This window comes from Meriones unguiculatus, chromosome 20 (assembly GCF_030254825.1).
Source record: "Meriones unguiculatus strain TT.TT164.6M chromosome 20, Bangor_MerUng_6.1, whole genome shotgun sequence".
NCBI lineage: Eukaryota > Metazoa > Chordata > Mammalia > Rodentia > Muridae > Meriones > Meriones unguiculatus.
In genome coordinates this window covers 30628318-30651124 of record NC_083367.1, presented here as the reverse complement: position 1 = coordinate 30651124, position 22807 = coordinate 30628318, and the positions used below count along the sequence as shown (strand labels likewise).

Below are 22807 nucleotides of genomic sequence, written 5' to 3'. Positions count from 1 at the left end.
CGGTAGAAATCTGGATCTGTAAACAGAGCTAACTTGAAATCATCTTGAGTGCACAGGTCCTTAGGTACCTCTACTCTCCAGCTACTCACAGCTTTGGGTAAAGTCAGGTCAATAAGTACACCACCAAGCAGGGGAACAGTCAGCACCTTCAGCTGCCCTGGGACTTAACATGAGCATTTTCAATAAAGACACAGTAAGCCTCACAGCCTCACGTGATCACCCTCTACCGGCTTCCCTCCTGCTCTCTGGCTGTGCTCTCAGTCTCCATCTCTGTCTCTCTCTGTGTGTGTATCTGTCTGTCTCTCTGTTGCTCTCCTTATCATCCTCTACTCCCTTCTCTCTTGTTCTCTGGATTCTCATTCTCTGTGTGTGTCTCTGTTTCTCTCTCTCTCAATGTAATACATATTCTAATTTATTAATCTTTAAAAGTAAAAAAAAAAGTTATTGCCCACCTAATTTCCTCACATACTTGTAAAGACGAATAAACACAGGTCTCATATTGTGTAAAGATCTTTGAGAATATCTTTGTGACGATAATGAGGCCTGAGCAATCACACCCAGCTAAGGGTAATGCAGACCGGCTTTTGTGGCTTTCAGAGTAAGCCAACCAGAAGCCACCTCTTACATCTGTCCCCACTACAAAACAGAAACTGAGAGAGCCTAACCCACCTCAGGGCTATGGAGTACTGTCCTGGAATGTGTGCCCGTAGCTGGCCCGGCAGCACCACACACAGCTTCTGATTTTTCACACCATTAGTTAACTCTGCCCAGATTTCCCAGAGGGCAAGTCTGCCTGCCTCCCTGTGCTCCAGTGATCCCAGCCACAAAGAAACCTGAGGTCTGGGAGCCTCCCCCGCCCCTTCCCTGCAACCCCCAGCACTGAAGCAGTTAACTTTAGGAAGACCCAGAGAAAGAAAAACAGACTAAGAACTGCCTGGTGCTGGGAGGAGGGTTACAAAATGAGGCTGTTGCTGTTGTTTTCATTGTGTGCGCTCTAATCAGGGAGAGTAAGAACAATAATGCATGTAATGCTGATTTTGGAACGCGTCCATCCAGCTTTTCCCAGGCTAGACAGCCTTGGGAACCACTGATAGAGTGGCACACCAGGGCACAGCCTCAATCACCAAGCACAGGGCAGGGCCGCTTTTTCTGTGGATAAAATATGTGAGGGATGACAAGAATCTTCCCAGCATGGGAAGTGGCGGTAACAAAAATATAGATGTACGTTTACAACAGGGAAAACTGGGCAGGCTTTGCGCAGCCGAAAGAACGTGATATTTGAGAGGCGAGAGGTTTCTGCCTTTGCCCATTCCGTCCAGTTATCCTTTCTCTCTCTCTCTCTGCGTTCAACTTGCCCTCCCTCTCCTCCGTACTCCCCTCCCCCTCCCCCACCCCAGCTCCTTCTGCCACACTTTGAAGCTGAGATGAAAGGTTTGTGTTCTGGCTGCTGGCACCAAGCAAGCACAGGGAGCTGAGCAAAGTGTGCTTTGGTTTAAGATGGTGTGCTTTTCTCCCAGAGGGGAGGGGGCAGTCAGCTTGAGACAATACACGGCGTTTTGCCGGAGAGCACACTTGAATATATCTAGAACTCAAACATGGTCCTAATTTTTGAAAGCTTTTTGTCTCTGAGGAGAAGAGGGTAAGTGAAATGTGGCATTCTGTCTCCAAGTGAGGGTATGTAACTCGAAGGATTTGGGAGGGGGAATGTCTCATAAAACAAAACTAGAAGTCAAAACTCAGGCTTGTGAGATCCTGTCAACGCACACAGTGTTGTGGAATTAGCCCTCTTGACTTTTTGTGGCACAATCAAACCCACGCACTACCAAATGGTTTGGGAAGAATGCCTTCCATACACTTTCAGAGTTATTTGGTCACCAGATTTTGCAAGTAAAAATTCAGGTCACCCAGTCAGACCTGAAACTCAGCTAAACGGCAATACAATTTTACCTATAAGTAAATGATAAACATACACTTAAAATAATTTATCTAAAAACTAGAGAGGCTCCATCACTTTATTTGGCAGGTCTAATTACGAAAATGTTAAAATCAACTCAGCTCTTCAAAATGTATCCTGAAACATTTTAAGATGTAACATTGGAAATTCATTTGAAACATCAAATTTTCAGATGGGAATAATGAACGTATCCTTGTCGCTACAACACAGGCTTTCATAAAGTCCTTCCCTGTCCCTGTGACCCCATCCCTAAATGTATTCCACACTGCTCAGACATAATACCTCACCATTCACAAGCAAACATACAGGCATACTTAATGAGCTCATGTACCTCAGACAATGTTGGGGTTTTTTTCTTTCTGTTCTCTTTCTTTCTTTCTTTCTTTCTTTCTTTCTTTCTTTCTTTCTTTGGATTCTATCTAGGGGCTTGTGAATTTAATCTGAGAAAGGATTGGCCAATGTGTTGCTTGGAGCTATAGGTCATTAATTAAAATCAAATCCTATTATACAAGAGGCATACAGCTCCCACTTGAACTTGACTTAAAACAATAGCTACTTTATCAAATTGAGGTCCAGTCATTTTCAGTTTTAAAATGTTTTCCAGTTTATCTCCTCCATGTCCTAAAAGCTGATGTTGTTGTTTTACACTTACTTAGAAAACCGAACAAACACAAAACAAAACAGGGAGCCATCTGAGAATCCTGTTCATGGAGTCTGCGACCCTTTTGCTTCCACACTTGTTTGTGTAACTAGAGGCTCATTTGAAGGTGAACAAAGTTAAAGGTGTGATACTTTCAGAATGGTAAGTTTCCAATTGTTTGGACCTGAAAATGGAGGCAAGAGAAAGTCTGAGAATCAGTACTAGATGAGAAGAACCTGAGTCACTCATTGCCCCAATTTTGTGCCTGCAAAATGTCAAGTGGTGGACGATTAAAGCTGCTGGAAACCTGGAGCTGACCCGGTGTGCATCAGCGAAGTCTTGTTGTCTTTGGACAGCTCTCCTCTCGCTAGACAGTACTAGTTTTTGGCTAAGAAAAATAATGCTTTGTTAGGAAAGTGGTTCCCTTAATCAAAGTTTTAGTGTGAATTCATTTCTGCTTTCTCTTAAGTCAACACTACTGTTAAATGGAAGTGCGAGGCCCACAGACGCCCTTGAATGTTAAGACTGGCATAAAGCTTTCTCCATGCGCAGCAAACAGACGAGCCCATGAATTTGAGATAGTAGCGGATCATGAGAGGAGTCAGGTGAAGTGGTGGGGATGGTGACATATGGGGTAGTGAGTCCATGTGTGAAATCTGCAAACAAACAAACAAGCAAAAAAAATGACCTTTTAAAAATGTTTGTAAGGAAGTAAAATTGCCAACAACTCAGTCTGTAAATTGCCCATTTCAGGGCACTAGATTTTGCTAATTTGGACTTTGTGTCCAAATTTAATGTTCAAGAGGATAATGCATAGGCCTAAATGACTATTGATTCATCCAGCATGTCTGCTCACATGTGGCCAACACAAATTCAAGGATTTTTGCTTGCACTGAAGTATAGAAACCCACCCAAAGAAAACACATGATTTTTTAAAAGAGCACAAATGACCCTAAGATTGCTTTCTGCAGTACAGTCAGATGTGAAAGTACCGGCTCAATTATGGGATTGATACGGCATATGGCAAATGCTGTTCTTTCAGAGGAAAAAATGCAAAATATGGATATGGAACCAGGAACCAATCAAGGGACTATCTGAAGAATGAAACAAACATCTAGACTGCTGATCAGAACCAGGGCCCAAGGATTATTGCGGAGAAATCATTGAAATCATCAGTCGGGTCTAGGAAGAGTGAAAATGACAACCTGGATCAAGAGATTCTGGGAGAAACTGCACAACAAATGTATCACCAGGGAGCTGTTAGCGTTCTGGAGTCCCTCCTCAGAACTACGTCCTTTGAGGTTCCCTCTTCCCTCTGCAGCTGCCTGGCAAGGAGAATCAGCTTGGGCCAGCTTTCTCCCCAAAGCACAGACCTCACAGCTCAAAGGCAGTGATGTGAGCGTGAATGTGTCACAAACGTCTTCTTTTTCTGTCATGTCTTTCTAACGACTTTCTAAATTGAGGTTGCCTAAGAGTGTCATCACATTCCAAGCTACTCTAAAATCTTAATTCCACCAGTAGGACCTGCCTTCTCATAAGAATGGCTGCACCGAAATACAGGGACTTCCCCCGCTACAGAGACTATTGAGAGTAAAGCTTTCCCTGTTATACACTAATATTTATTGGGAGGTAAAGCAACTTTTCTGTCCTTTCTTTAATTTATTATTTTGTGTGAATTGCATACACGAATACTATGTTTATGTCATTTCCATCCCTCACTCCCCACCTCCAACTCCTCATATATTTTCCCTATTCTATCTCAATTTTGTGACTTCTTCAACACACACACACACACAGACACACACACACACACAGAGTCTATTCATGTTGCTCATATACACAGGAGTTTAGAGTTGACCACTTGGGACTGGATAACCCATCAGGGAACTCTCCTTGGAGAGAACAGAGTCTCCCCCTCTCTCTCATAGCCATTTTTTGCCCATCACTCTTCATCCAGGAGCGTGGCCTTGTGAATTTCCCCTCACTCGTGTTAGCATATCAGCTTCCATTGTCATTATGCAGATATTGCTTATGCAACCGTATTGTTGAGATATTATGCAAGCTGCTTCCTTTAATGTTTAGAAGACCCTGTCTCACAGCAAGGCCTAGGGTCCTCTGCAATCTTTATGACTCCTCTTGTATAATTTTCTCTGGGCCTCAGTCATGGAGGATGTGTTGTAACTGTAGCCGCTGGGATTGGACTCACGTGGTCACTATTCTCTTTAAGAGGTCCTACCAGCTGCAAATAGAAGCTTCTTTGATTATGGGTGAGAAGCACACTTGTCTGTGGATAAATGGATAATAATTTAGAATGTTGTTAGAAATCATAGTGGTTTAAGAAAGTGACAGCAGTAGGTTCTCCTCTAGGTCTATGACCTCTGTATCTACAGGCAGTTGTCAGGTTCACAGTACCAGGTGTGAGTTCCCTCCTATTGAGCAAGCCAAACGTCCAATTAGATAGTTATTGGTTGCTTCCGAGATAAACGTGCCACCATTACACTGTTAGGAGTATCTTTCAGACTGGTCTTTGTTACAGTTCACAGGCTTTATACTTGGTGGGTAGGGTGACTGATTTCTCTTCTCCATTGGAAGCTTGCATGACCTCTTCTGATTCTATGAGAGTTATTCCTCAGGAAGAAGGTGTCTAGGTTAGTTCTGTCCAAAGGAAGTGTGGATGTTCATCAGTCGATTCTGACCTGCAAGCTCTAGGAGGTATACTGAAGCAATGGCAATAGTCTATAATGTTGGAATCCACCCCCAGCCAACAACTCAAAGGTAGGTTTCCCATGCCTAGCACTAGGATTTTTGTTTAATACTATATGGCTCTTCAGGAGGACATCATTATTACCTTATGCTGTCAAGTTCATATTTTTTAAAGAATCTCATAAACTATCTATTTTTAATTGAAAACAGCTTTTTTCACACAATATATTCTCTATTGGAGAAAACCAATTTTTCCTTTGCAAGTAATTATGAACTGGAAATAGTTTCTGTGTTAGAGATATGGGTGTGTTTGTCTACATCTACATTTCTCAGCGTTGGGAGCCCGTCTGCCTTAGACCTGTTGCAGGACCAGTGCATGCTGCCACAGTCTCTGTGCATTCACGCCTGTCAGTTCTGTTGTGTCTAGAAGGCCTTGTTTCCTTGTTGTCTTCCAACCCATTGGCTCTTCCAATCTTTGTACCTCCTGTTCCACTGAGATCCCTGAACCCTGAAAGGAAGATTTGATGGAGACATCTCATTTAGGACTGAGTGCTCCAAGGTCTCTCATTCTCTGCACATCATCCCACTGTGGGTCTGTCTATGTGATTCTATCTATTGCACAAGGAAGCATCTTTGATGGTAGCTGAGCAAGGCCCTAAACTATAATTATAGCAGTATGCCATTTAGAGTTCATTTATTGCTACATTCCTTAAGCAGAACAGTAGCATTTGGTTTTTCCCTAGGTCCACAGCCTATTCAGTTGCAGGTTTCTAGCCATCTGGGCAGTGTCTGGCTTGGGTAACATTTCATGGAGTGGGCCTTAAATCCAATGAGGTAGGGGTTAGTTATTCCCATAAATTTTGTGCCTTTATTGAGATAGCGTAATGTGCAGGCAGGTCACCATTGTAGATCAGAGGGTTTGTAGTTGGATTTGTTTTGACCTTTCTCCTTTGGTTGTGCACAGAGAACCCTCCGGTACTATCAAGATTAGTCAGTAGATAAAAAGACTCCGGGGAGGGACCAGTTTGACCTCTCCCTGTTCAGCAAGTAACATAGGTATTTTCTTCAGCATAAGGCCTCGCCATCAGATTGTGGAGAGCAACCACTAGCCTTGGCCATAGCCTGGGTTGTGCGGGGCTTTCAATGGGGCCTTCTGATCAACCAGTCAATTACATGTAACCCATTCCCAGCACTGGAGGTTTCATTTGGTGGCCAGAGATGTCTAGTTAGAGCTGTGTTTCCCCCATTATTTGGTAGTTCCAGTTTCTATTCCTTTCATATATGTATACATTTTAAGAATTTTCTGCTGTGTTAGGTTTCCATACAAACCCCCTAAATGGCCACTAGTTTCAGCTGTGCCTGCCTGTTTGATCCTCCCATTCTAACCCCTTTCCCTACATCCGTAACTATCTATTCTATTTTCTCTCTCTAGGGAGATTCTTCCCTCTGCCATAGTCTATTATTTTATAGCTAACCTCTGTGGTTATGAGGATTGAAGCCTGCTTTTCAACGATTTAAGAGCTATCATCCAAGTAGAAGTAAATATACTCCATATTTGCATTTTGGGTATGGGTCCAGAAAAAAAGGTGAATTTTTCCCTAGCTTTATATATTCACCTGTGAATTTAATGATTTTATTCTTTTCAACAGCTGAGTAATATTTCTTTGTATACCATATTTTTCTTTATCCATTCATCTGTTGATGGACGTATACATTATTTCCAATTTCTAGCTATTGTGAATAGAACAGCAACTAACATGGTAGAGAAACAGCCTCTGCAGGAGGATAAAGCCTCCTTAAGATATATGCCCCAGAGTTTTATAGCTAGATTTATTCCCAGCTTCCTAAAGAAACACTACATTGCTTTTTTTAAATGGTTGTACAGGTTTGCAATCCCACCAAGCAATGGATGAGTGGTCCCCTTACTTAAAATTTCCTAAAGCATGAGCTGTCATTTGTTTTATTCATTTTGACCATTCTGACTGGTGTATGACAAAATATCAAAGTGGTTTTAATTCGCATTTCCATGGAATTTTGAACACCTCTTGAAATGTTTCTCAGCCATTTGAGTTTTGTTTTTTGAGAACCCTGTTTAGAGCTGTTCCTCAATTTTTTATTGGGTTATTTGTTTTATAAAATTATTTGTAAATTTTAGGTACTAACACTCTATCAGATGTGTAGTTGGTAAAAAAAAAAATCTTTTCCAATTTTTTAGGGTGCTGCTTTGTCTGAGTGATGTTGTTCTTTGCTCTATGAAGCCGTTCAGTTTCATGGGGTCCCATTCATTACTCGTTTTTCCTTCCTATGATATAGGTGTTCTGTTCAGAAATCCTTTTCCTGTGCTGATGAGTTGAGGCTTTTTCCTACTTCTCTTCTATGAGCTTCAGTGCATCTGGCCTCGTGTTCTAGGCCTTGATCCTTTTGGAGTTCAGTTTTGTGTGGAGTGATAAGTATGGGTCTATTTGCATTTTTCTACAAGCAGACATAAGTTTGACCAGCACCATTTGTTAAAGATGCTTTCTCCCCCACCCCACCCCCACCCCCAGTGTGTATTTCTGATTTCTTTGTCAAAAATAAGGTGTCCAAAGGTATGTGGCTTTATGTCTGGGTCCTCAGTTAGATTAAGATCAATGTGAAAAAGAGATTGAAGTGTCTGTATTTATGGCAATACCATGCTGTTTGTGTTACTTTAGCTCTGTAGTACAGTTTGAAATGGGGGATGATGACACTTCTAACATTTCTTTTATTATTCAAAATTTTTTTAGTTATTGTGTGTGTGGACATTTATGTGTGTGTGTGTGTGTGTTTCCATATGAAGCTGAAAGCTATACTTTAAAGTTCTGGAAGAATTGTGTTTAAAGTTTGATGGGTATTGCTTTGAACCAATTGATTACTTCTAATATGATGGCCATTTTCACTACATTAATACTACCAGTCCATAAGTGTGGGAGATCTCTCCATCCTCTATCTTCTTCAGTTTTTTCTTTAATACCGTCAAGTTTTTATTATATAAGTCTTTCATTTGGTTGGTTAGTGTTAGTTTAAAATATTTTAGTGGAGGAGGCTATTGTAAAAGGTATTTTTCCATGATTTTATTCTCAGTGTTTGTCATTTATTTTTGCATGTTAATTTTCTATCTTGCTACATTGTTGAAAGTGTTTATCAGATGTAGACGTTTCCAGGTGGAGTTTTTAGGGTCACTTATGTGTACTGGGCTGGCTAGTCTTATGTTAATTTAATAGACAAAAGATAGTTATCTTAAAAAAAGGTAATCTTAATTGAAAAAAAAATGCCTCTATAAGGTCCAGCTGTGAGGCATTTTCCTTAGTGATTGATGAAGGGAAGCCCAACTCATTGTGGGAGGTACCACCCCTGGGCTGGTAGTCCTTGGTTCTATAAGAAAGCAGGATCAGCAAGTCAGTAGGCAGCACCCCTCCATGGCGTCTGCATCAGTTCCTGCTTCCAGGTTCCTGCCTTGTTTGAGTTCCTGTCCTCATCAACTTGGTTCTTGGTCATGATGTTTTGTTGCAGCCATAGAAAATCCAACTAAGACATATACGATCATATCATCTGCAAATACAGACTTCTTCCTTTCTATTTGAATCCCCTTGTTCTCCTTCAGTTGTCTTATTTTTCCAAGACTTCAAGTACAAAAGTGAATAGGTATGAAGAAAGTGGATATATTCTTTTTGCTCCTGTTTTACTGAAAATGCTTTCGGTTCTCTCCATTTAGGTTGATGTTGGCTCTGGGCCTGCTGTAAAACACCTCTGTTATGTTGAGGTATGTGTTTTGTATGCCTAGTTTCTCCAGAACTTTTATCATGAAAGGTTATTGGATTTTGTCAAAGGCATTTCTTTTCTGCATCTAATAAGATGATCATGTGGGGTTTTTTGTTTGTTTGTTTGTTTGATTTTTTGCCTTTCAGTTTTTTTATATGGTGGGTTGCATTTATTTATTTATAAATGTTGAACCATCCCTGTATCTGTGGGATGAAGCCTACTTGACAATGGTGGATGATATTTTTTATATGTTCTTGGATTCAGTTTGCAAGTATTTTTATGGGAAATTTTGCATCTATGTTCATAAAGGAAATTGGTCTGTTATTCTCTTTCTTTGTTGGGTCTTTATGTGGTTTGGGTATCAGAGTAACTGTGACCCAGTAAAATGAATTGGGCAATGTTTCACCTGTTTCTATTTTGTGGAATAATATGAGGAGTATTGGCATTAACTCTTCTTTGAAATTCTGGTAGAATTCTGCTCTAAAGTTGTCTGCCCTGGGCTTTTTCGGGTTGGTAAGCATAATTATTGCTTCCATTTTGATAGGGGTTATAGAACTGTTTAAACTATTTATATGATCTTGATTTTACTTTGGTTGGGTATGTGTCAGGAATTACATTCATTTATTTTAGGTTTCCAATTTAGTGGAGTACAGATTTTTGAAAAATGTCCTTATGACTCTTGATTTCCTTGGTGTCTGTTGTAATTGTCCCCCTTTTGCTAATTTGGAACTTCTCTCTTCATCTTTTTGTTCATTTGGCTAAGGGTTTATCACCTTTATTGCTTTTTTCAAAGAACCAGCTCTTTATTTTGCTAAGTCTCTGTACTGACTTATTGTTATTGTATTATGTTGATTTCAGCCCTCAGTTTTAGTATATCTACTCCTTCTGAGTGTTTCTTCTTTCTTCTTTTTGTTCTAGAGTTCTCAGGTGTGCTTTTAAGTTACTCGTAGGTCTCTCCTTTTTTTCCTTAATGTAGACATTCAGTGCTATGAACTTGCCTCTCAGAACTACTTTCACCAGGCCATGTAGATACGTGGACATTGTTTCCAGTTTCATTCAGTTCTTAAAAGCTTGAAAGTTCTTTACCAACTGAGCCACCTGAGGCCTCTAGTGTTTAATTTCTTTCTTGGCCCGTTTTACATTCAGTAGTGAGTTGTTTCTACAAGTCTGTAAGCTTTCTGTTGTTTCTATCATTGATATCCAGCTTTGATCCATGGTGGTCACATAGGATGCAGGGTGTTATTTCAAATGTCTTGAATCATTTGAAACTTGCTTTGTATCCAAGCATGGGGTCAGTCGGAGAAGGTTCCATGAATTTCTGAGAAGAAGGTATGTTCTTTTTTGTTTGGGTGAGATGTTCTGTAAATATCTGGTATGTCAATTTGATTTATGAGGTCTAGCATGTTGGGAACACTGGAGGGACTCTTTTAATTAAAAAAAAACAACAACTGTAACAAAAATTACTAAAAAATACTAAACTACATTATAACTAGCTTGTTGCTTTCTTCCAAGTTCCGAAGTCTACTTCACAGAAAGCTCTTGCTCATCTTTAGGAATTTTCTTTCTGTGTGTCTGAACAGGATGTCTGTATATGTCAGAATGACCATTTTTCTATCTCTATTATGAAATGTTCTTTGCTTGTGAAATTTCAAAACTCACAAAGCACCAGTTTTAGAAAAAAGGATACTCAATTAATTTAGGAAATTAAAGATAAAAGTAACAGTCAGTTTGGGAAACTCCTGTACAGAAGTGACAAAGTTTACCTTATTAGCAAATGAACAAAGGAGAAATAATAGAAGTCAAAATACTTGATTTTTCATGAGGTTCTGAAGCTTACAGCCTAAAAAAAAAAAATGTGTATCTCCTCATATCCTTGTATACAGAAGTGAAAATAATTACTCTCTTCATTGCTGTATCATAAACTAATTTCAAACTTTATTAAGGATAATGTTGTTTTCACCATTTTCCCACATTCTAGCACACATCTTAGAGAAAAAAAATTACTAAAAAATACTAATACTACAACTAAAGTCAAGTTCTGACTGTATAATCTGGGCAAACAACTTTAATTTTACCATCTACAAAATGAGTGGAAAAAGACCTAGTTGAAAAGACTGTTGTAAAAATTAAAGACAGGATGTGAGGTACCTGGGAATTAGTGAGTCCTCCATGGAGGGTTGTAGTTACAGAGAAAGGTTAAGATTTGGGTAGTTCAATTTATTATCCAAATAATTTATTATCCAAACAATATCCAACATGTAAATCTTATATTTAAAAAAAAATAGTTCCTCTTTTGCCATCTTGAGAGCCTTCAGTCACGTGGCTGCCAAAGGCAAGAAGCTGCTACTTGAGGTTCTGATATTCAAGGATAATGGCACAATTGGGATGGGGGGGAGGGTGAAAGGAAAAGAAACAGAATGATCTGTGGTGGGCACAGGAGAGTGGGTCGAAAACTGAGGAACTTCTGTGGTTCACTGGGTGGAAGTTCTGGATTTGGTTAGCTGACAGCCCACAGCATAGTGATGACTGTCTGGGCAATCTACCAAGGTCCCGGTGACCTGCTGGATATTGTCTGTAATATCTGAAAATAAAATGAAGTTTAACTCAAAGTACTGACATCACAGGCCACATGGTGCAGGGGACATTAGCTTGTCTCATGCAATGATCTTTCCTCACAGTTTACAGGAGTCACTGTGACCAATGCCTCTGTGGCTGAGTCAGCTACCAAATCAGCATCCATGGGTCTACACTGATTAACTCAGCATGCTATTCTTAACCAAAGACATTTACACCAAAAGACTATGTGATGCATAAGACAACTTAGCAAACTGGTTAATCGATTTTAATTTCTTTAAGTTGTTCTCAGAGATCATTAGTCTACCCTGTGACAATGTACTTTCTTATTCTTCATGTAGTAAATAGACACTAGATCATTTAAAATTGTGTGTATGTTACTTAAAATTATCTAGAAAAATTGTTTAGTGGAAAGATTAACTTTATACTCTGAACAGATTGCTAATAACTTGGAAGCAAGCATTTTCTGATTTTTAACATTTTGGGAGAAACAACCAAATTTTCATTGTCTTACTTTTTTTTAAATTACTTTTTTTTTTTTTTTTTTTTTACAATTTATTCACTTTGTATCCTGGTTGTAGCCCCCTCCCTCATCTCCCAGTCCCACCCACCTATGCCCCTCCTCTAGTCCACTGATAGAGGAGGACCTCCTCCCCTTCTATCTGACCCAAGCCTATTAGGTCTCATCAGGGCTGGCTGCATCATCTTCCTCTGTGCCTGGCAAGGCTGCATCCTCCAGGAGGAGGTGATTAAAGAGCCAGCCACTGAGTTTATGTCATAGACAGCCCCTGCTCCCCTTACAAGGGAAAACACTTGGAAACTAAGCACCCTAGGGAAAAGCTAGGAAATCATGATATTTGCATGCAACTGATGGGAACTGGAATAGATCATTCTGAGTGAGGTAACCCAGAAGCAGAAAGACACATATGGTATGTACTTACTTATAAGTGGATATTAGCCATATAATATAGGATAAACATACTACAATCTATAGTCCTAAAGAAGCTAAACAAGAAGGAGGACCCTAGGGAAGAGGCTGAAACCTCACTCAAAAGGACAAACACGGTAGACATCAGAAGTAGGAGAAGACAAGGAACAGGACAGGAGCCTTCCACAGGGGGCCTCTGATAGATTCTACCCATCAGGGTATCAAAGGAGATGCTGAGACTCATAGCCAAACTTTGGGCAGAGTGCAAATTTTCATTTTCTAAAATAACATTAAGTACTTTTGAGGCCTGGAGAGCTGGTTCAGTGGTTAAGACCACTTGTTGCTCTTGTAGAGGACCTGGCTTGTATCTCCAGTATCCACACAATGACTTGAACCATCTGTAAATTCAGGTCCAGGGGCTCTATCACCCTCTCCTGGCTTCTGCAGGTACTGAACACACATGGTACACTCACATACACAAGATACTCATACACCTAAAAGTAAATAAAGAACTTTGTTAAAATTGTATAGCATGTGTTACCCATACAGATCTCTTTAAATAGGGTTATGTTAATCCATAGCCTTAAAGTTAAGGAAAAAAAAATACTTGATTCTGAGTAACATAGTTTCCCAAAGGGGAGGAAAGACAGAATGGTCCTTACCACCATGAAATGCTTTGCTGTCCTTCAAGCACTTAATGCTCAACTGGATGCTGTTAATTTGCATATTGCAACATGTCTTTTGTTTCCAGGGAAGCCCCTTCTTGAAAGGGATTTGGAAATCACCAAAGAAATACACAAATGGCATATGATATACACATATACTTGTGTAATATATATTTGGTGAGGTATATATGTGTGTGTAAATCAACACTAAGAAACCAAACAACCCAATGTTAGAAAATGGCAAATGAACCAGTCCTTAAAACAGTACTAGGCTGCTCTCAGCATTAGCTGGAGAAAATCTCCAATCCCCCAATGGACAGAAATCAATGAAGAGATTCCCAGCTGGTCAGAGTGCTTAGAATAAGAGAGTAAATGCTCAGCCCTAAGCGAAACACTTAATATCAGCTGTGCACCCCCCACCACCACCACCACTTTCAACCAAGACTCAGGAAAGACAGTGAAGGAGAATTCAGAAAGGATGTAAAAGGCAGAGAATGGAGAGGGGAACTATGAAATTCTGTCTTCTGGACGTGGCATGGCTATCAAAGACATGAGGTCACAGCAGCAGTGGGACACTGGTGGGCTGGGGCAGAAGGTCACCAGGCCCCATCCCTCACTAAGGGACTTTTGGTGGTTCCTGCATGTGAGGGAAGAAAGCATGCTTTCTTATGATATGGCCACTGATGAGGTCCCATGCGCCAGTGGGTGACCTCACGTGGGCAAGTAACTGGACTTAGCAGGTTATATAATTGAAAAAAAAAAACAACCCATGGAGTTGTTTTGGGATATGTTGAGAGTTATGGATACCATTGGAAGGGGGAATTGGGGATGTATGTCATAGCTTCAGTTGCCAACTCTATACAATCTGGAAGGAGGTTGACCTCAATTGAGGCATTTTCCCCATCAGATCGGCCTGTACACATATCTGTGGGGGCATTTATTGATTGTTCACTGATGTGGAAGAGCCCAGCCCATAATAGGCAATGTTATCCCTGGCAAGTGGGCCTGGGCTGGATAAGGAAGCTAGCTGAGCACGTCAAAGGAAACGAGCCAGTAAGACACACTCCTCCGTGGTCTCTGTTTTAGTTCCTGCCTGCGGGTTCCAGCCTTGAGTTCCTGACCCGGCTTCTTTCCATGAGAGCAGTGCAAGATGGAACATACCCTTTCCTCCCAGAGTTGCTTTTGGTCAGTGTTTTATCAGAAGCACACTAGAACACATGATCACATTTCTTTGTACACGTGTCTGAACTTTTCAATAATAAAAATTTTTAAGAGAATAAATAAAATGTATGAGGTAGGGAGGGGCAAAAGGTTAGAAATTCTGGGTGAAAAAGATACTGTCGTGTTGATAGGGAAATGAAAATTAAAGCAACAAGGCTCCATGACATCCTGATTGTGCAAGCTAACCCTAGAAAGACAAACAGCAAGGATAAGAACATGGGAGAATCGGAATTCTCACAGGTCTACTGATGGGAATGCAAGATGATGAAGCTTCTTTGGGAAAGAGGCTCTTGATAAAATCCATGGAAACTAGTCTGGGAGGAGTAGTAAAAGCATGAGGTTGTATAGGTTATACAACATAAGTGTCTGTCGGCATCGGCATACCCTAATTTGTGTCTGTGGTTAACGTCTGCATATGTGCATTAATATCAAGATTGATGTACATTTAAAAGCCTACTTCCCCGCCTTTCCCCCCCCCCCAAATTGACTTTGCATTAGTCCTTGACCTTATGTCATAATCCTCTCAATGTTCAATGCTCAGGGCCCCACTCTAGATGGATGGGATCACAGTCTCTATAGGGTGATTCCTGAACATTAACATGCCCTTTGCCCTCAGAAGTCTTTAAAATGCAGCCAAGTTTGAGTACAAAGTTTTGAACTTCTAGGCCACAAAATTACATTCTGCGAATCATACGATGCTCAAAAACCATTTGGTGGCTTTGCCTTCGTTTTTGCAAACATAAACTAGTACATCATTCTGTGCCTCAGTGGCTCAGCCAGGAGGCAGTGGGCTCTGTCGAGTTCTTATATACAACCTAAAATAAAGCAGAGGTGTGGAACCCAGCTCTCATTCCTGGTCTCAGGTACCAGTAGCAGGATTCCAGGGGAGTAAGTGGAGGTCACGTGGCATAACGTGGAGAAGTCAAGTAACAACTTTTCTCCATTTTGTTTTCATGCTGGCACTTTTGGTAAAAGGTCAGGGAGGAGAAATATGCATTTGTGATTTCCAGAAAACCTACTGTCTAGAATTCTTTCAAGCCTCCAGAAGCCAGTCCAAACAGTAGCACTTTCTGGCATTTACAGTTGATGAGAGAAGAAGAAGAAGAAGAAGAAGAAGAAGAAGAAGAAAATTAGCAAAGACTTTGCGCACCATTCAAGTCAAAATAACAAACAAGACCTAAACAAACAGCAGTATCAATGGGCATGTTTATGTAAAAGGGGGAGGTTTTTGCAGGGTCCCAACCCTAGACAATGAACTACAGGTGGCCATTGACTCTTGGAAGATGGAGAATTGGACTACTCCAGGGATGAGCCCCTTTGTTGGTTGTTTAAGAAAGAGTGGTTAGTTTGAAACCATATACACACAAACAATACAAATGGACTCAACCTTGTCATTCAAATGGTTTTCATTAACTTTTTGCTTTGTATTACATGAGTTTTAGTACCCTGCCTGCCAGCACAAAGGATGCTAAACCTCTCTGTTAACCTCAGGTTAACTGGAAGCAACCTCCTGCTGACCTGTACATGCTCCGGAGGCCCCGGGGCTTCCTTCCCCAGGCCCAAGCTGCTGAAGGTCTACTGTGAAGTGCAGAGGGTCTTATCTCCCACTGAAACTAATGGATTGAACCAACATTGGCAATCACCGGGAAACATCATGTCCTCCATGATGAGTGCGCCAGACTCAAATTGATCAAAAGCCTAAGATGTTTTGAAAAGCACCTCTACTTCTTGGCCCTCCTCAGGCAGATACGTGCTGCCTTGGCAGGCTCTTTCATTTCCTTTGCGTAGCGTTAAGCCTTTGGGGTCTTTCACCTACTAAATATAACTTGAAGAACTGAGGCAGTAAAAAATATATATATATAATAATAATCACACTTCTGACTAAATTAGCCTGCTGAAAAACTAATGGACAGTGTCAAATGCAGTCAGTCCCCTGCTCTGCCTATTATCACACCTACTACTCACAAATGTGCAAACACCCTGGCAGTCCTGTTTGTCACACTTCCTAGCACCATCTCTAACAACAATGAATGACAAAAAAAAAAAAAATCCCCAAGAACTTTATGTTGGTTACATGTAAAAGAGAATTTATTTTAGGCTATTGAACTAAGTAAAATAAATTAAAATGAGTTTTTGCCATCTCCTCTCTACTCTCTCTTTTTTAAATTTCCATGCTAGCAAGCAATGCATCAAGGAATAAAAATTTCAACAAGCTGAAATTCAAGCACCTAATGACTTTCACAACAAAGGCATTAACCAGGCAGCAAGCACTCTCTGAAAACAGGAAGGACTCCTCACGGCACAGAAGAATTGATTCTGCCGGGCAGCCTGAATGGACAAGGAAACAGTGTTATAAAAAGCAGATTAGGGACCACCAAGTGTCTTTCCCTTTAAAGGTAAAGCAAAGACTTCTTTAGCAGCCAGGCTCGGGCTGACTGAGGCCCTTTGGATTGGTTGATGTGAGTCCTCTGAGCGTTGGATAATCAGCTCATTTCTAAGTTCACTTTGATACTTGCTGCCACCACCACCCAGCCCTGCCCCGCCCCCCCACACTAGGGCCTCCATTCTTGTTTGGTCTCCTGTGCTGGAGCCCAGCGCAGGAACTCACTCCAAAGCAACGCCTCACATTTATTTTATTTTATTTTTTTAGTGATTTTTGTCTGTGGCATTTATATCTCATTGCATTTATATTTTCCAGGACTAACCTAGATCTTCATTTTACCCGGAGGCATCGTTTTGCAGTTGTTTCTTCCAATGCTCACTTAGAATTCACACTCCTCACCCAACGTAAGTAGGTACACCTCGATAGGGAGATGGACCCTTGTTCAGCCGTGTGTACGCTTGTGTGCATGGTCACATGTGGTTGTAGGGGGGAAAAAGACAGCCTTAGGTGTCCTGTGCAGCTTTAGTGACATCTCAGCAGCAGCACCAAAAGGGGACAAAGTCATGGTGCCGAGCAGCCACATTAGATGAGGAGGAAGGGGCTGGGACTCACTTTTGCGATAATCGGTGATTTGACAAGCCTTCTATGTGAGCCTGGTACATGCTGACGTTTGACTCGCCGTGCCAGACACAAGGAGATTAGCATTCCCTGGACCCAAATGCATGGTTTCACCGAGGTACACTTGATTCTTCTAACTCTTTGCTTTTGGTAGCAGACAGGTAGGCAAACCCAGTGATGACATTAAAATGAGATGAGCTTTCTTTCATCAGGTCTCCTATCTGAGAGCCACCTTGCTACTGTGCGGAACTTTAAAAACTTTGCACATATAATGCATATGATCACCTTTAAAACTAACCTGGGAAATTACGATGGATTCAGTATTACAAGGCAGTAGGTGACCCTTCTAGAGTGCCTCTCTGGCCAAGAAGCCCTTTCCTCCAGCTGCTGCCAGTGATGAGGGAACAGCTTATACCAGTTACATTCTCGGGAGACTTGGCCTAGTTTGACTGGAGCCAGCTTGCTTGGAAGCCTTAGATGGTTACCCAACCTCCATCACCCCCATCACATCCATGCCTTTCCCTCTACTCAAGCTGTGTTGCTGACTGACATGTTAGCTCTTTAACCTCATGGTGGGGTCAGATACTGTACACTGATAGTCAAACTACAAGCTCACACTCACTCTCACCACAGCCAGGCCAGTGATCACAACCTTGCTTAACCCTTCCGCTTCCTCATTGCTTTGCTCCTTCTCAGGTTTCCTGTGAATGCTTCCCCATAAAGCCCATGCACCCATACTCTTGTCTTACAGTTTTTCTTTAAGTAATTTAACCAGGACAACAGGTGACTATGATTAAATTACCTGGTTTATTCAGCTATCTACTGAAAAAAAAAATGTTTTCTCATTGCCCAACCACCCACAAATAGCTTACCACTCTTATAAAGCTATTGAGTAGGAAGCAATGAGAAATAATTTAATAATATCCAAAACAAAGTGTACACAAAAGAATAAACTCTAAGTATTCAGCTGTCCTAAATCTCTACCAGCTGAGCACGCAACTTAACTGGCCAGAAAGATGTGAGGAATATCAAACTGCAAAATGAACCAAGAGAAAAGCTAATTCATTTGATGAGATGCAGCAATGGCTTTGAATAATTTGGAGTCTGGGAAGCCTCTACAAATTTGATAAAATTTGGGGATTCCTGTCTCTATGCATGAAAAATATAGATAGATAGATAGATAGATAGATAGATAGATAGATAGATACATACATACATACATACATACATACATACATACACACATACACACATACATACATAAGCAGACATGGATGATAGATAGATAGATAGATAGATAGATAGATAGGTAGATGAATAGATAGATATAAATAGACATGTGTGTGTTTGCGTGTGCATGTGTATGTGTGTGTGAAAGGGTTGTAGCAAATGACTAATTCAAGGCCAGTTTGCCATTTATTTCACTGAATAAATGTCTCATATATGTGTTGTTTAACCACATATATATATATATATATATATATATATAATATATATTCTCCTTTGTCTTCCCTATGTATCAATCATACGTATTCCTAGTTGGGTTGTTGTTTCGTTTGGGTTGTTTAGTTGTTTATTTGTTTTGAGACAGGGTTTCTCTGAGCAGCCTTGGCTGTCTTGGAACTCACTCTGAAGACCAGGCTGACCTCAAACTCACAGAGAGCTGCCTGCCTCTGCCTCCTGAGTGCTGAGATTAAAGGTGTGTTCCACCAGGCCTGGCTCCTATTCCTAGTTGTCAAGCAACCATATCACCTACCATTTTGTGGGAAACCTGAAACATACATGCTAACACATACACATCTATTTACACCACACACTACCTACTTCATTTACTCCTGGCCTGTGCTCAGAACAAGCTCTCTTCCCTTATAAAATTTTTACTCAATATTTTACAACTTTCATGCATGTACTCTTAGTTTGGAGTGTTTTCACACACATGCACACACATACATATACATACTCTTCTCATTGAAACTTCTGAATAATCCCACACCTGCTTTGATCTCACTGTATTTTTTTCCCTGTAGACCTGAATTGAAAGGTTGGCCCCCATGATCTTCTTCTCATGGATAATAAAATGGTAACTGGTCCAATCCTGTACAGGTAACCACAGATGAAGTTGAGTTCAGGAGTGCAACAATCATGCCGTATGCAGACAACAATGTTCGGTGTCACTACTTACCAGCCTCTGGCTCTTACATTCTTTTTATACCCACATCCTTGATGATCACTGAGCCTTGGAAGGGAGGGAATAATTTAGATGTCCCACTTAGGGCCAAGTATTCTATTCTCACTAATTCTGCACACTTTCAGGAGTTATGAGTCTCTGTACTAACTGTTGCCTGCTGCAAAAAGCTTATATGATGAAGACTGATCAAACCACTAATTTATGAATATAAAGATCAACATTTTTTATGTCGCATGTCATTTGACACCATGTCCTTTTGACAAAATAACAGTAGTAGGTCCTCTTTCTTCCGGCTTAAGGCTTCTTCAGGCACAAATTCTTGGCCAGGTTAAAAGTACCAGGCAAGAGTCTACACTTGTGGAATAGGCCTCAAATATATTCAGAAAGTGATTGGTTATCCCTACAATAGTCAAACCAATATACCAGATACAATATTATGATAGTTCATAAGGTAGTCAGCTAGATGGCACAGTTGATGGCTTTATTCCCCCAGCAGCTTGCCTTGCACCTTCCAGTGTTATGAAAGCTAACCATTAGAGAATAAATTTCCTGTTTAAATCCAGCATGTTTTGGATTTGCAGGTGAAGATACTTGCAAGTGTCTTCAGAAATGAAACCTTATGATCTCAGAGAAAGCTCTTTTCTAATCTTCAAAATTCTGTCTAGTCTTCACCTAGTTTTCTACCCCATCTTTCGATTTGACCCTGTGAAATACCACATCTCAATCTTCACTCTTCAGAGGTCCCATTCTCTAAAACACCCATTTTTCTCCACCTGGAAGTTTATATTTCTTCCACCTAGAAGACTTTACCCCCTTCTGTTCTGTGCCCTTTGTTAGTATTTAGGCAGCCTGCTTCTGGGTTGCCTAGCAACCTATGATGGTATCATGTGTCGCCTGCCAGGTAGCCACACCTGGCAGGTGTGGTTATGTTGCTCCTTAAAAGGATCAACCCATCACTTTGTCTCTCTCTTGGCTCTTGCCCTCTCCCCTTTCTCTGTCGGGGCACTCCCTCTCTTCCCCCTATCATGTGTCACTATCTCCTCTCTCTCCATCTCCATCTAATAAACCTCTTTCACATAAAATCTGCTGTGTGCATCATTGTCATTATTTAATTTGGTCCTAACACCCTTTCTCTAGCTTATTGCCATCTCCGAAGTTACAAATTGATCTGCTAACTTTCACAAGTAGCCTACTTGTTCCTCCCCTGAGACCATCTGGTTAAAATATGGTAACGGTCACCTGCTTACTCAGCATGCAGTGCTCTCTATAGCTCCATAACCATAAGCCTAACACTTCTCATGATATCTCTACTGATGCATCAGGTCAGTGTGTCTATAACCAAGCTCACCATTTCTCTCTCATTCCAAAGCTGTTCTGTTCCATTTTTGCTATCACTACCATCCTCACATAAGACAACCAATCATTTCTCTTGCCTTGCTGAGCTGCTTGAAGTATTTCCAGATCTATAAATCTGTAAATCTCATCAGACGGAATCTCTAACCATCATCAAAATTTGTTTTCCTCATATCATCCCTTCACTACTGCTAAAATATCCACACCAAAGATTCAGATGTACCAGGCCATTTCTTGCCAACACTGGATCGAACTGGAACTCAGCAAATGTTTCTGACAAACTAAGCTTTGCCAGCTAACAGAGAGCCACTAACTATTCTCAAGTCAAATGGACCACCTCCCCATTACACAATCTTTTCCAAGTTTTAATTGCCCAAGGCACCATTATCCTCCTCAAAAAACACTGTCAAAGACTTACCATAAGCATCTTTTTTTTCCAGTAGAAGCAACAGTATTCTAGTTCTTTTCAATTTTTAATTTGTGCTTTTCCCATAAAGTTTAATGAACAGCATCAATTTAGAAATGAAAGAAGCAGTTGCAATTTAGAAATGAAAGAAGCAGCAACAAAACCAGTGCAAGCAGAGGATGTGATATTTAAATCAATACAGAATAGTGAGTATGTCGTGCCTATGAGCACAGTTTTTTGTGAGACTGAGGGCAGAGGACTTCTGGGAGCTCAAACTCATCCTGGGTTCCATAGTATGTTTCAGGCCAATCTGTGTTTCAGAGTGAGAGCGTCTCTCAAAAACAAATGAAGCAAAAGAAAAACTGGAGGAGTGCAGTAAGCATCCAATATCTACTATGCCTGCTCTTTGCCAAACACAGCTTTCCATGAAAACCCCAAAAATGCTTGAAAAGTTTCCATGAGAGAGATTGAAAAACCCTGCAGACTTCAAAGAGCTCTTTAAAATGTTTTGATGAGTTACGTGTAAATGAACATGCAGATTAAATTTCCATCTCAGTCCACATGTTCTTAAAGCATTGACGGGAAAAGGCTTTGCCAAACATGCTGGGTTATGCTGAACTCAAAGCAGTTTGCTATATTCAACAAGCCCAAATGTGGCAGGCTTCCACACCCCTGCACCCGCTATACTAATTCAAAGCACAGAGACAAGCAAGTGTCAAAAATACGGAACATGTACACAGAGAATACAGAGCGAATGAGGACTGCTTTTCTGCTTATTTACTGGGGAGATAAGCTTTAGAAGTTAGTTTCCCTTCTCGGAGTTTTATTTGGACAATTACCAATTTAATCTAGAAATACATTTTTTGAATGTCTACTGCATGCCAATCACCATTAAGAAATCAAGTAATGATATGCCTTTTATTTTGACTTACTAGTACGTAATGAATTTCTTTTGCAAGCCTAAATGGATCACAACTACTTGGAGAAGCATGTCTGAGTGTAGAGCCAGGGGAGGCCTCAGAAGATGTTCAAATCCGTATCTTCTCCAGCTCACAAAGCATGAAACAGGCGCACTCACTCTATATTCCTGACAGGGTTCAAGAGCTGGAAATGCATTGTTAATATATTGACCTGCTGCTGCATGCTGGTCCTACACATCATAAGTCCCAAGGTCCCAGCTCCTGAGTGGACCATATTGATTTGTGGGCTAGAGTCAAGGCATGTAAGTCAAGATCGAGAAACAACATGCACTGCCCCAATTCTAGTATGACCTAGAAATCAAAAATGTCAGTAAATCGCCTGATGATAAAACTAAGCACGTCTTAATTTGGGATTTTCAACATAAAAAAAAATGATAATAATAAAGAAGTTGCTGCCTCTCTTTTGCTGCTCAA

General features: G+C 40.7%; 1 long non-coding RNA gene across 1 annotated transcript in view; it reads left to right on the top strand.

Annotated features, from left to right (window-relative positions):
- LOC132649519 (uncharacterized) overlaps positions 1–22807 on the top strand; it is a 70433-nt gene that overhangs the window by 27753 nt on the left and 19873 nt on the right. The window contains exon 2 of the long non-coding RNA XR_009587988.1: positions 17164–17252. This is a non-coding gene — a long non-coding RNA (uncharacterized LOC132649519). The remainder of the gene's footprint in view (positions 1–17163; positions 17253–22807) is intronic.